The sequence below is a fragment of the Lemur catta genome, chromosome 5 (genome assembly GCF_020740605.2).
Source record: "Lemur catta isolate mLemCat1 chromosome 5, mLemCat1.pri, whole genome shotgun sequence".
NCBI lineage: Eukaryota > Metazoa > Chordata > Mammalia > Primates > Lemuridae > Lemur > Lemur catta.
In genome coordinates this window covers 29,166,446-29,179,954 of record NC_059132.1, presented here as the reverse complement: position 1 = coordinate 29,179,954, position 13,509 = coordinate 29,166,446, and positions in this window count along the sequence as shown.

The following is a 13,509-nucleotide window of genomic DNA, read 5'->3' as shown; positions in this document are numbered from 1 at the left end:
GTGCCCGGCAGCCTTCTTGTATGTCATTGGTTAAAAGTGCTGACGTCCATGGCCACACCTGCTTGCAAATGAGCTAGAGGTCAGGACTCTCAGGACTAGTTTCTCCAAGTGAGGTCTCCAGATTAGCATCATCATCATCACCTGGGAACTTGTTACATGTGTCAATTCTTGCCCCATTCCTAAACCTACTGAATCAGAAATACCTGGAGTGGGGCCAGTGATTTGTGTTGTAAAAAGCTGCCGGTGTGATTCAACTACACTAAATTTTGAGAACCACCGTTTCAGACCAATGATTTATTGTCTGGGACTGGGACTGTCGTTGCCCTGAGCAGAGCTTAGATTCCATTTGTTACACAAAAGTTAGCGATGGGCTGGGCGAGGTGGCTCATGCCTGTAATCCTAGCACTCTGAGAGGCCGAGGCAGGTGGATCGCTCGAGGTCAGGAGTTCAAGACCAGCCTAAGCAAGAGCGAGACCCTGTCTCTACTAAAAATAGAAGGAAAAATATCTGGCCAATTAAAAACAAAAACAAAAACATATATATATATAAAATTAGCCGGGCATGGTGGTGCATGCCTGTAGTCCCAACTACTTGGGAGGCTGAGGCAGTAGGATTGCTTAAGCCCAGGAGTTTGAGGTTGCTGTGAGTGAGGCTGATGCCACAGCACTCACTCTAGCCGGGGCAACAGAGCGAGACTCTGTCTCAAAAAAAAAAAAAAAAAAAAAAAAGTTAGTGATGGATATTGGGTGGGTGTCTAAGTGTCCAATACAGAAATATTAATGTTGGGTTGTTATATATACAGTCAACAGGGATTATTAGTATGAATATAAAAAGCCTGCAGCAAAAGTTGGCATCCTTAGGCTTGAGATTGGGCACTTCTTATCTATTTGCTGTGTGATATTGAGCAAATCACTGAACCTTTCTGAGTCTGCTTCCTGCTTTTTTAAGGAGAGAGGTGCTTGCGGGGCTCCTATAAGAATCACCCAATACAATGCATATAGAAGGTCTCTGCAGACCCTAACATTTTGTGTGGTGTCTACTCCCCTGTGGGGGCTGATCACTGTCCCTCTGCTCCTTAAGCTTTTGGCGCTGTCGCTCCTGCCTGGCTCAGGCAGTCCCTGCACGTTGCTAATGTGGTCCTGCAGGCACAGTGCACCAGGCTCCACCAGCAAGGTCCAGGTCTCCTGCTTGCTCAAGGCAGGGGGTAATGCTGTGGGAGAGTGACAGAGAAGGGGAAGGAAAACCTCTGTATTGTGCCTGTGTTTTATTGTTGCTGTAGTTGTTTTTCTCTTGCCTTCTTACATGAATTCCTTGAATTTAACAACCTGGGGGCTTTCAAAACAGCTTGCCAAATAACTTGCAGCCAAACAGTGACAATAAAGAGGTTCACAATGGGATATTGACAGTGGACATGGGTAGGTAATTCTCCCCTACCTTCCAGCTCCCTGGCACTTGCAGTAAGAGGAAGCGGAATGGGATTTCTTTAGGATGCGCTGAGCATAAAAATGGCTAGAAGCTGTTTCAGTCTGCATGCATATAACATCATCCACTGTACTGCAGTCTCAAGCATGTTTACAAGCTTTCAAAGCATTATAACCGTAAAGACCAACTGAGCATAGCTCTCCGTGATTCAATCAATTCACCGACAAAGATTTATGTAGTTCTTGGGAGAAGGCACACATTGGCATCCAAGCCAAAAGGGGCACAAGGGGCATTATTTTGGTATGTTTGGCTGGTTGCCAATGTATTAGTGGTCATCTTCCCACTAGTTTTAAGAGCCATCCTTGTCTGCCTGCCATGAGTGGCAGGAGAAGAGAGGATGGCAGAGCCCTGGAGAACTGGGGACTCCACCATGTAGCCTTTGAAACGCAAGGTGCCAATTTGAGACAAAGATGGCCTTGTGAGACTGACATGTGAGATTGTTTTAGATTATGGGAAGGAAGGTTGGTGAGTCCAATCCCCATCACATACAGAAGCCCCAGGAAGCCCCAAGTTACCATCTCAAGAGGGAATCAGGAATTATGGACCAAGGACCATAATCATGAATCTTTGTGAGATTCTGGAATTCTTATAAGTTTTGTTAACTCTTGGATGTGTCCACACTGCAGCTAGCAGTCAATTGCAAGGGAGAAAGGCTTCCATTTTGTTTTTTTATCTGACAGGAAAAGGCAAAGAAACAGCAAGAAATTAAGAGGATGGGTTGAGAATGGAGAATCCCAGGGAGGGCAGAGGAAAGCTACAGAGAGAATCATCTGGAAAATGGAAGAAGGGTGTATAGAACTAGTTTGTAACTGAGATCCTTGAGTTTGAACTGCAGAAGTTCTGGGTGGAATCCCCTGACAATGAGTTTTACAATCACCATTTTACCCTTAGGCTTCAAAACTATGTTGGGTGTCACTAGGAATCAGTGCCTCTTTTTCTCCTGATACCTCAGCAGGTTAGGAACTGGGAATGTGTCATACCGTTTACCAAATAATGGACCAGTTTTTCATTTATTCAACACCATATTTCATATCTCCTGAGTACCTACAAGTGCCAAGTGCCATATGTAGTGCTGGGTACTCAATGGTGAAAAACCATGCAAGAGTTCTGCCTCATGGAGGTTATGTTCTAATGAGGAAGAAACATAAGAACTCAAAAAACAATGACAAGTCAGTAGAAGTGACCAGAGAAATAGAGTGAGTCGTGTTGGAGAGGGTTGACAGCGAGGTCCTTTTTAAAGACGTGTTATGGAAGCAGCTTCTTTCCTTTAAACCTCATGAACCGACCTCTTCTAGCTTCAACTCTGACTTTTCTCCTGCAGCGTTCTCATGTCTCTCAGCCTTCATAGGATTGAAGGGAGTCCTTGCTCTGGGTTAGGCTTTAGCTTAGGGCAATGTTGTGTCTGGTTTGAACGTCTGTCCAGACCATTCAAACTTTCTCCATATCAGCAATAAGTCTATTTTGCCTCCTTTTCATCCATGTGTTCACTGGAGTAGCACTTTTAATTTCTTTGTAGAAGTTTCACAGCTTGCTTAACTGTTTGGCACAAGAGGCCTAGATTTCAGTTTGTCTTGGCTTTTGACATGCCTTCCTCACTAAGCTTGGTCATTTCTAGTTTTTGATTTGAAGTGAGAGACATGTGACTCTTCCTTTCCCTTGAATTCTTAGTGGCCACTGTAGGGCTATTAACTGGCCTAATTTCAATATTATTGTGTTTCAGGGAATAGAGAGGCTTGAGGAGAAGGAGAAAGATAAGGGAATGGCCGGTCGATAGAACAGGCAGCACACAACAGCATGTATTAATTAAATTTGCCATCTAATATATAAGTACATTTTGTTGTGCCCCAAAACAATTATGATAGTAACACCAAAGGCCGCTGGTCCCAGATCACCATAACAGACATAATAATAATGGAAAATTTGAAATATTGCAAGAATTACCAGTAAATGATAGAAACACAAAGTAAACACAGGCTGTTGGAAAAATGGTGCCGATAGACTTGCCACAAAGTTTCAATTTCTAAAACACACCATATATGCGAAGCACAATAAAACAAGGTACGTCTGTATAGGGATGTGTCTATACTTGGAGTGGACCCTTGAGTCTGAGCCATGGAAAGTCCAGGGTAGAGAAACCCTGGGTGATGAGTTTTACACCGTCTCTTACCCTCCAATTTTGACTGTGTCAGCTGTCCCTGTGGAATCAGCAACGCATGGATATACAAAAATAATAGCAGCAGTTGTTGAACATCTCCTGACATGGTGCTAAATTACTAAGTTCTCTCATCAACACTGTGGAATAGATCTACTATTGATCCCCATTTTCCAGTTGCAGAAATGAGGCTCCTAAAGGTTAAGAATCTAGTTTTAAGTCACGCAGGCAAGAAGTGGCAGAGCAAAGAACTCAGGCCAGGAGTATACGACTGTAAGTTCGTGTTTGTATTACTATTTCCTCAGTCTTACAGGCTGTGCTTGGCATAGAGTCTACTGAGCAGATGTTTCCTGTGGATACTTACTCTGTGGAGTACTGAAGCAGAAGGTGTGACATTGAGTGAGTTATGGTTTCTGAAAACAAGAGACTTTTAAGGTTCAAAGAAGGCAGAGAGTTTCCCAGCCTGTGGGTAGGGAGACTCAGGGACAACTTCATGAAGGAGCTGCAGTAGAGATGGCCTGGCTACAATGCCCAGGGAGAAGCCTGAGGGGACAGCATGCACTGTGGGGTAGAGGCAGTGATGGGTTAGTGCAGGAGTTCTCAAAGTACTGTCTGGGGACTCTTTGATACGTGAGGTCAAAACCTTTTACATTATTTGCCTTTTTCATGCTCATTCCCTCATGAGTGTACACGTGGGTTTTCCAGAGGCAATGTGACTAATGAAATTGTACCAGCCTGAAAGCAGAAGTAGATATGAGAATCCAGCTCTCTTCTATGGAACCAAATGTTAAAGAGATTTATGGAAAAGTAAAGCAATGCCGTGATTCTCAGTGATTTTTTTTTTTTTTTTTGCTTTGGAAAACATAGTTACTTTTTATAGAAATGAGTTATTGTTAATGGGTTTATTGTTGGGTTATTCAAAAATAATTTTTTAAATTCTCAGTTTGAATTTCTAATTTCCAGTACAGTAAGTATGGATAGATATGACCCCCATAAACCAAAGCCCTTTGGGATCCTCGATGATTTTAAAGAGCGCAAAGGACTCCTGAGGCCAAAAAGTTTGTGATCTGCTGGTCTGGTGGTGCGACAACGAATGAGATGAGAGGATGATTAAAGGATCTTTTAGATTGGACAGTGTGTTGGCCTTGCTGCCTCCAGGTGGGAGGGGAGCCCGGCTCATGGGTCTGGCCCTTGATGAGCTGTGGGAGTTGGCAGGTTTGCACGTAGCGTGGCAGTACTCGACTGTTTAGCTCTAGGCATAGCTCTAGGCAGGCTCCTCTGCCTCCATGTCCCATGCTCTGGGGAGATCTGGGGGTTGGGCCACTCTCAGACACCACTTCTAGGCCCGAGGAGAGGAGCTTTGTAAAGTGAACAGCTCTGGCTGCTTTTCCTGTTCTCGGCTTTGCTTCCTGGGATGTCTTACAGCACATGCTGCTCGTCCTCCTCAGTGGAAAGCCTTAGCTGATTTCTCTATTACAGCAGAGTGTTAAGTCCTCTTGGTCATCAGGCTTAGGTGTCACACTAAGGTTATGCACGTAGGTTTTGCATCAGCAGACCTAGTTTTTAATCCAGACACTTCCACTTATCGTCGTCTTGTGTTAGTCTTTTAACCTCCCTGATCCTCAGTTTCTTTATTGGTCAATGGGATGATGATATCTACCTCACAGGTTTGTGGAAGGTCATAAACGAGAAGCTATGTAAAATAGGTCACGCAGTGCCAGGCACACAGTAAGGCTTCAAATGGCAGCTGTTAGGATAGACTGAGGACCAGTGGGCTGAAACTATAGGCAGGAGAATTTTGGCTTAATGAGATAATGCACATTAAAGCACTAGTATAGTGCTTGGCATCTAATAATCACTTGATAAGTGATAGTTGCTGTTACTGAGGTAATTATTAATTATTTTAAATGTGAATTTGAAGAATGTATGATGTAGAAACCTCCTTATGCTTAGAGCTGTCCCCTGAATGAGTCTGGATGTCTTGGATTCATTTTTTCATTCATTTGTTCATTCATTCACTCAATAAACATTGAATGCCTCAGTAGGTTTTACTCTAAGTGCTGAGGATATAAAATTGATTAAGTGAGTTTTCTGTCTTTGGAAGAATGTAAGCAAAAAATGAACAGTCAGTCATGGGATGCTGCAGAGGAGAGTCATGCATTGGGTAAGCTGGAGTGGGAGCCAGGGACTTCTGAACAACTCCCCTGCTTGGTAACTTACAAAACTATATTTCTGTATGACATTAGCATTGTAGAATGTCAGAGCTGATGTTCTAAAATGACATTCGGGCTCTAGAGATCACTTAATCTAAGAAGTTCTTTTGCACATATGGAGAAATTCAGGTCCTATTTCCCAGTGCAGATCCTGATAATGTTCTCTTTAATGTTTAAGATCCCCAGATAATTCTGATTTAGATGGAAGGACACAGGAAACAGAGAGGATGATAAAGAACTTTGACTAGCGTTACAAAAGGCAAATCAATCATTCAATGAGTAGAATTCTGTTGGGCACAAAGTTCCTAGCGTAGCCCTGTATACCATGAAGGACACTGTGTAGCCTGGGGGTTAAGGATACCTGGTCAGACTCTTACGTCTTACATTTGCTAAATATGTGACCTTTTGTCATAGACCTAAATTTGTGCAGTCTTTTTAGTTCTCTGAGGTTAAGTTTTCTCATTTGGAAAATGGAGATATTGAAGTTGGAATTATATTCAGCTGGTAACAAGAGAGAAGAAAATTCCCCCTCTTACTGACTTGAACAAATTAGGATTTTATTTTTCTCTCATTTAAAAGAAGTCAGAGAATAGGCATACCAGGGCTTGCATAGCAGCTGTGCAATCTCACAGTGACTCAGGCTCCATCTACCTTTCTGCTTTGACGTTCTCAGTGCATGGGCGTGGCTTCTTTCTTCATTCTTACTGTATGGCTGTGTGTACAGGATGGCTGCTGCAGCTCCAACCATCATATCCAAGTTTTATGCAGCAATAAATAAGAAACATGGAAGGGAAAAAGGTCACTTGTTGAGTGGATCGGTCCTTTTTTAAAGAATGTTTCTCAGAAAAACTACTCACAAACTTCTTCTCACATCTCCTTAACCAGAGCTTGGCCATCGCTATCTACAAGAGATGTTGAGAGATACGATGTTTTGTCTTAGTATTTGCAGCCTCTAATAAAACTGGAGTATGCTTAGTAATGAAGGAAGGGGTAATGAATATTTAATACATAGCTAGCAGTCTTTACCATAACAGCCAAATAATATTACCTATCCCCTTAGGTTTTGTGAGGATTAAATGAGATGATGCAAGTAATCACTTAGCTCAGCACCCAAGCATATAGAAAGTGTTTACTCCCTGTCCTCAATAAATTTGCCCTCCTCTTGGGGAGATAGATATACACATGCACTAATGATATGATAATCTGCTAATGTAAAATTCAGTCACTTCACAGCCCTTCTTCTCTTCCCTCCTGCCACCTCTGGACTGTGTAGCAAAATTCCTAATATCTGACCTTTGTTGAGCATGTCTCATTGATCATATTCTTTCTTATTGCTTTTTGTGCATGGTCTCATTTGACCCTTGAGGCAACCCAGGATGGGTGGGTGCTATGAAGTAGGTGCTAAAAACTGAGGGTTTTTGAGGTAAATGACTTGCCTAAGCCACATGGTTATTATGAGCTAGCTGGGATAAGAACTCAGGTCTGTAGGACTCTTACCCTGGTGCCATGCACTAGTTCTGGCCTTGCCATGGTACCCGCTGCACCCTCAGACAAGTCTTGTCCCCTCTCTGGGCCTCATTTCCTTGTCAATGAAACACATGGAAGTAGACGAGCTTGAAGGCAGTTTCTGACAACACGGAATTCTCCTACAGAGCTGTTAAAAGGTAACTAAAATGATAAGGTCATGTTTCTCTTACAGATATAAAAATGAACATGCATTAAAGATTTTATTGAACTCATTTAAAGAGAAAACAGGTTGTGCGATAATGCAACCAATTCAAAGGGGAATCTATAAAACAGGTGCATTGATAGATCAGGAATATTAAAATGAATTGCAAATGGAGACAGGGTGGGGAGGCTTGTTCCCCCGCTGGACAAAATTCACTTGCATGTCTATAGACAATAATTATCTTTCATTGTTGTCAGTTAGCTAACAACTTAGTTGTAAAATTGTTCCCAAAGTCAGAATCTGGTAATCAGGTAAGGTGGAAGGGTGAGCTATAGACAATTCATACTGTTCCATTATGGCACAACTTTCCCCTATAGAATCTTCTGTAAAAGTCTTATAGTCCTGGCAGTCTGACCCTGTATTCTGCCTGGATCTTGTGTTTCTCCTTCTCTCAATCATGTACTGTCGTCTTTTCCCTGTCACTTCAAGAGACATCTATTTCCTTTGGGTTTGGTTTACAGTTTGCTGCTTCCAGAAAATCTTCATTGACTGATCCTCATCTCTTTAACTGGATGCAGGAAAACCAGTTGGAGGGCTGGGGCAGAGAGAACCCTCTGAAGTGACAGAACTGGGAGACCTCCTATCTGGAAGCTTCTCTAGCCAGTCTGTTTTCTGAGCGTGGCTGTCACGGTGGCTCAATCACCAACTGGTTCAGTAGCCTCAGGCAAGTCACTTGACCTGGAGTCCATCTGGAATATTCCAGAACTCCCCACATAGACCGAATGGTTCTTGAGAACTGGGGAGAGATTTTTCCTCCTCCTCCTCTCTCTCTCAGGCACATTTGGGAGGCCATATGATAGAGTTAAAGCATCCTGAGTTCAGTGCTAACATTGGGTTTCTATGCTGTGTCTGTCACCAGCTGTGTGACTGTGGGCAAGTCCTCTAACCTTAGTTTGCTTATCTGTAAAATGGCAACAACCATTCATGTCTGCGATAGGCTGCAAAATGCACCTCCCCCCCAAAACGAAATCTACATCAAATCTCTGAAACCTGTGAAAAAGGGGCTTTGCAGATGTAATTAAGTTAAGGATCTTGAGATGAGGACATTATTTTGGATTATGCAGATGGGCTCCAAACGCTGTCATGGGCGTCCTTGTGAGGCAGAGGCAGAGGGGGATGTGATACACAGGGAAGGCAACGAGAAGACAGGCAGGGACCCGAGTGCTGCAGCCACAGCCCAGCACCAGAAGGGACAAGACACAAATTCTCCCCTCGTGCCCCCAAAGGGAAAACAGCCCTGCTGGATGTCAGGTTTCTGGCCTCCAGAACTGTGAGATAATAAATTTCTATAGTTTGAAGGCATTAAGTTTGCGGTAATGTGTTACAGCAGCCTCAGGAAACGAATATAATGTCCCACTGGCCTCATAGCATTGCTGTGAAGTTGAAAGGAGAAAGAATGCAACAGTCAAACACATGCTAGGGGTTCCATGGAAATAAATAGTTGGCAAGTGGCAGGTATGTATTATTCATGTGTTGCACATTCATACAGAACTTTGATAAGCAATAGTAAAGAATTGCATGGAAAAATATATGAAATATTTTTTTAAGGAAAAATAATACTCAGAACAAATATTGCCCCTTGTCCTCATTTTAGTATTAAGCTCCTGTTGTCGGTGTGAAGGGCTGAGGCCAGGGTCTCTCCCTTGCAGCTGCCCTGCCTCCGCAGTCATGGGATAGGCTGTCTGAGGACGTATCAGTGCAGCCCAGGCACCATTTGCTAAATTGAAATAGTGTTGTTACTGAGAGGAGTGACAGCGAGAACAAGCAGCTATTGTTTTGTGGGTCCCATCTCAGGGTGAAAATTCCTGGCGCAGCAGAGAGACAGTTGGAGTGGGATGCCTTTGCCATGCCAGGGCTCAGCATAGCCGACTGCAGCAGCTGCAGTGCAGCACGACGGGACCGAAATGCAACACTAAGGTGGTGCCTGCCAGTGCTGACTGCATTCCAGAGGTGCAGATGCCAGTTCGAGGCGGGTGCAGTGCCAGGAGCAGGTGGAGGGGCTCAGCCTTGCCGGTACAGAGTGTATCCACCCTCCCCTCCCAACACACACACTGTCCAACCAAGGTGCTGGGTAACGGACACTTCAAATGTACCATCATGGACTTATCCAGGATCATCTCTCACTCCTGTTATTCTCAGCACTTGAGCCAAGCCACTTGACTACAGCACCTCTTCTCTGTCCCTGAGACCAGCTGTATATTCTATTTTCCCTCCCCGGCTTGTTCCCACCCGTATGCTCTGGGAACTCAAAATTATCACACCACTATTCTAGCCTTTAATTAATTACATTCCTTAAGTCCAGCAGAGGTACAGGCTGGGGCTACGTGGTGAGCAAAACAGGCATGGCCCCAGCCTCCATGGAGAATGTTGACAGGTAGACAGTCTTTACCGTCACACAAGGAGTGATGTCATTACAAACTAGGGTATACTATGGAGGGAAACGTAGGGTGCTAAAAGAGACTAGAATGGTTTTTTAGATTGGAGGAATGGAAAGCCCTCTTTGAGGTAGGGACTTTTATTTGAAGGTCTGATGGATGAGTGTAAATTTCCCTGGTGTGCAATTTGGGTATGTTGATTGGGGGTGGGGAGACTCCAAGAAGAATGAACAACAAGGACAAGAGCGATCTGCGTTTGAGGGGCTTGAAAGGAGTTGACATGGCTTCATGAAGCGAGTGAGCAGATCCAAGGTGGGAGAGGTGGGCAGAGGCCTGATTGCACCAATGCCATCTTAAGCATCTTTGTCTTAATTCAAAATGTGAAGGATTCTACAGAGGGATTTTAAGAAGGAGAATGGTACAATCTGATATTTTGTCTGCAGGGTGGAGAATGGGGTGGAGAGGGCCCGAGTGGAAGCTGAGACAATTAGGAGGCTGTTCTGCAAGAGAAAGACCCTAGTGACCATTGAGTCCAACCTTGTCCCTTATGGATGGTCTTGAATTTGTGGCCCAAATAAATTCCCCCAGTGAGTTGGTGAAAGAGCCAGGACTTGAACCCCAGCTTAATTTCTAGGTAAATACACTTGCCATTGCACCATACTATAATTGAGTAAATGTATTTCTATTTATAGGAACAATAATAATTGATGTCTTATACTTCAGTGGGAACTTCAGACATTTTGTGATCTTAGTATAAGTATTTCATGTAGAATGATAAAGGAAAGTTTAGCAACTAGCTTTCTTATTAATTCATAACCTCATGTAGGTGACCACTGTAGGTAGGTTCACCATTGTGTTTAAGGCAGGATTATGTGGTGGTTGTAAGACTTAGGGCTGCAGAACCAGAAAGACATGGGTTCAAATCCCAGGTCATGGCTAATTCAGCTCTGCCCCCTTCAGCAAGTTACTTTACCCCTCTGAGTCTTAGTTTCTCCAACTAAAAATGGGCATAGGATGGTACTTCATATCATGTTTTTGTTTTATTGAAAGCAAATACATGTCTAGCATGTAGCAAGTACACAATAAATGTTGGTTATCAGGACGAGCATGGTGATGATTATAATGTTGTTCCACTTAGTTAAAGAGAGAGGACAGGAAATTTTGAAACACAGGTGCTTTCAGGAAAGAGTTATTTAAATGTACTTTTAATTAATTCATTCAATAAAATTTATGAAGTGTCTGTTAGGTACAAGGATCTGTCCTAGGCATGATTCATGGCCACAAGGTGTTTAGAAAGGAGGATAAGACAAGTCTGCAGATAACTCTGATACCATGTAGCAATAATGTTTCCTAGGAAAGATGCTAAGTGACATGGGGTTTCAGCGATAGTTGTACCATGCAACAGAGAGAATTCTGAAAGTCTCATGGAGAAGGTAGTTCCTGAAGTGTGGTCTGGAAGATAGGTAGGATTTTGTATTTTGGAGATGATGTAGTTACCACTTTGGATATTTCCTTGGTGCTGTAAGAATTATACCTGATCTCTTTAGAAAATTCAGAAAAAATTAGTAAGCAGATGGAAGAAAATCAAAATCTCCTGTGATCTTACCAGGGAGATAACAAGGTTGTATAATTTTAAAATATTTTCCTATGCAAGTATATGTATACATGATTATATAAATGGATTTTACTATTCTATAACAACTTTTTTGAGTTGAAAACACATTTTAAAGTATTTTTTTCATCCCACCATGGTAATTAACTCTTGGAGACACCATAGTATATTTAAGGAAGCCTCTCAAGTTGGACATCTAAGATGTTTCCAGGTTGTTTTTGTTTCTGTGTTGCCTGTTACAAACAGTTGCAGTAAACATAGTGTATAGCTAAATAATGCAATTGCACAAGACTATTTCCTTAGGCAAATTTCTTAGTAGTGGAATGTCTAGACTAAAAGGTCATGCACGTTTTGTTTTAAATTTTATTTTCTAAGTTCTGGAAATGGATAGTGGATATGCAGTTGTAAAAAGCATTTTATTTGCACTGGAATGAGTAGGCTTTTTTTCCTGTTCAAAGTTATAATAACCTCAAAATATTACATTCGTAATAATTCCTTATCCCTTGGAGACGTATATATCACCTTACAATTTTGAAAGTTTGTTTGCATGTTCTCACTCATTAGTTGGATTGTCATGGTAACTCTGGAGGTAGGCAGGTAGACATTGTCATTCCCCGTTTTACAGAGGAGGAAAACAAGTCTCAGAGAGTGAAGTGATGTGCTTAGGGTAACACAGCCAGTCAGTGGCAGAGCCAGGACTGGAACCCGGCCTGCTGGCCCGGAGCCCGGCTGCCCTTGTGCGTTATGCAATTCCATGCTGCCTGCCCGCTGCCTCTCCAGCACACTGATGACTTTATCACTTCTCAGAATTAGCATGATGGGGATTACTAGACCCACGATATTCACTTAGACCTGTTTTTCCAAGTTTTATACCACATCCCCCTAACATGTCATTTTAGAAAAACTGCAACCATGGAACATTTTTTTCTTGGCTCTGTACTAGTTTCTCAGGTTACGGATCAGTGGGCTTTTACCAGGCAGCGGGGAAGGGGAGATGGTATTTCAGGGAGTAGGAATAAAGATGTGTAAGCAGAAATTAGAATAAAGGCTTCAAACTGGCCACTGTCAGGCTAGCTTTGGCCCAAAGAACTATGTTGTTCAGCCTATAGTGTGTTTAAAAAATTGTGAGCAGGTTACCTACATCTGATTATCAGGATATTTTGCATAGATATCTGCGTTGATGGGTTCTCTTCATTCAGAAGCTCTGGCAGCCATAAGCTGCCCTCACGCTGAGCCATGATTGACTGCAGGTGGGCACCTTCTACCCCCTTCAGATGGGGAAGAAATATTCCACTTTGCCACCAGCCTCATGAGTCCCTGTTGTTTTTCTGAGGGTCGATAGTCATTGAAAACATTCCTGGCATATTGTTTTACCTGCACCCACCTGGTTCCATGCCATCACTTTGCTGGCTGGGCCTTTTAGGCATCTGAATGTGCAACCCTTTGCCTTTGAGTATGTGTATGGAACAGTTGCCCATTTTGGTTGGAGCCCAGAGCATGTGCAGGGGAGTCGTGGGAAAGAAAACTGGAAAGGCATTTGAATTTTATTTTGTAGACACGAGGAAGCCACTGAGGGACCTCATACTCTTAACTAACATTTTAGTGCCCTGTCCTGGAGCAGCTGGCTCCTGTTCATTTCAGCATTCTCTCCTTTTGCTGTGTTTTCTCTTTGTCATCCTTGATCCCAATGCGGAGTGTTTTCAAAAGGCTAGGCAGCTGTTTATGTCTCATCTTTAATGAAGACGCTGTGGTTCTTCCCTCCCTCTGAGGACATCTTGTAAATTGCTCTCTTGTTGTGAGAAGAGAGCACTCGCTTCCCAGGCTCTGTGTACCTCGGTCGAGGCTGGGGCAAGCAGACCAGGAAGGCTTCGCTGCGCTGGTGTCTGATGGATGCAACAGGACTTGGGAAGGAAAAGGAAGGGTTTTATTAGCTGTGGTCAGGTGGT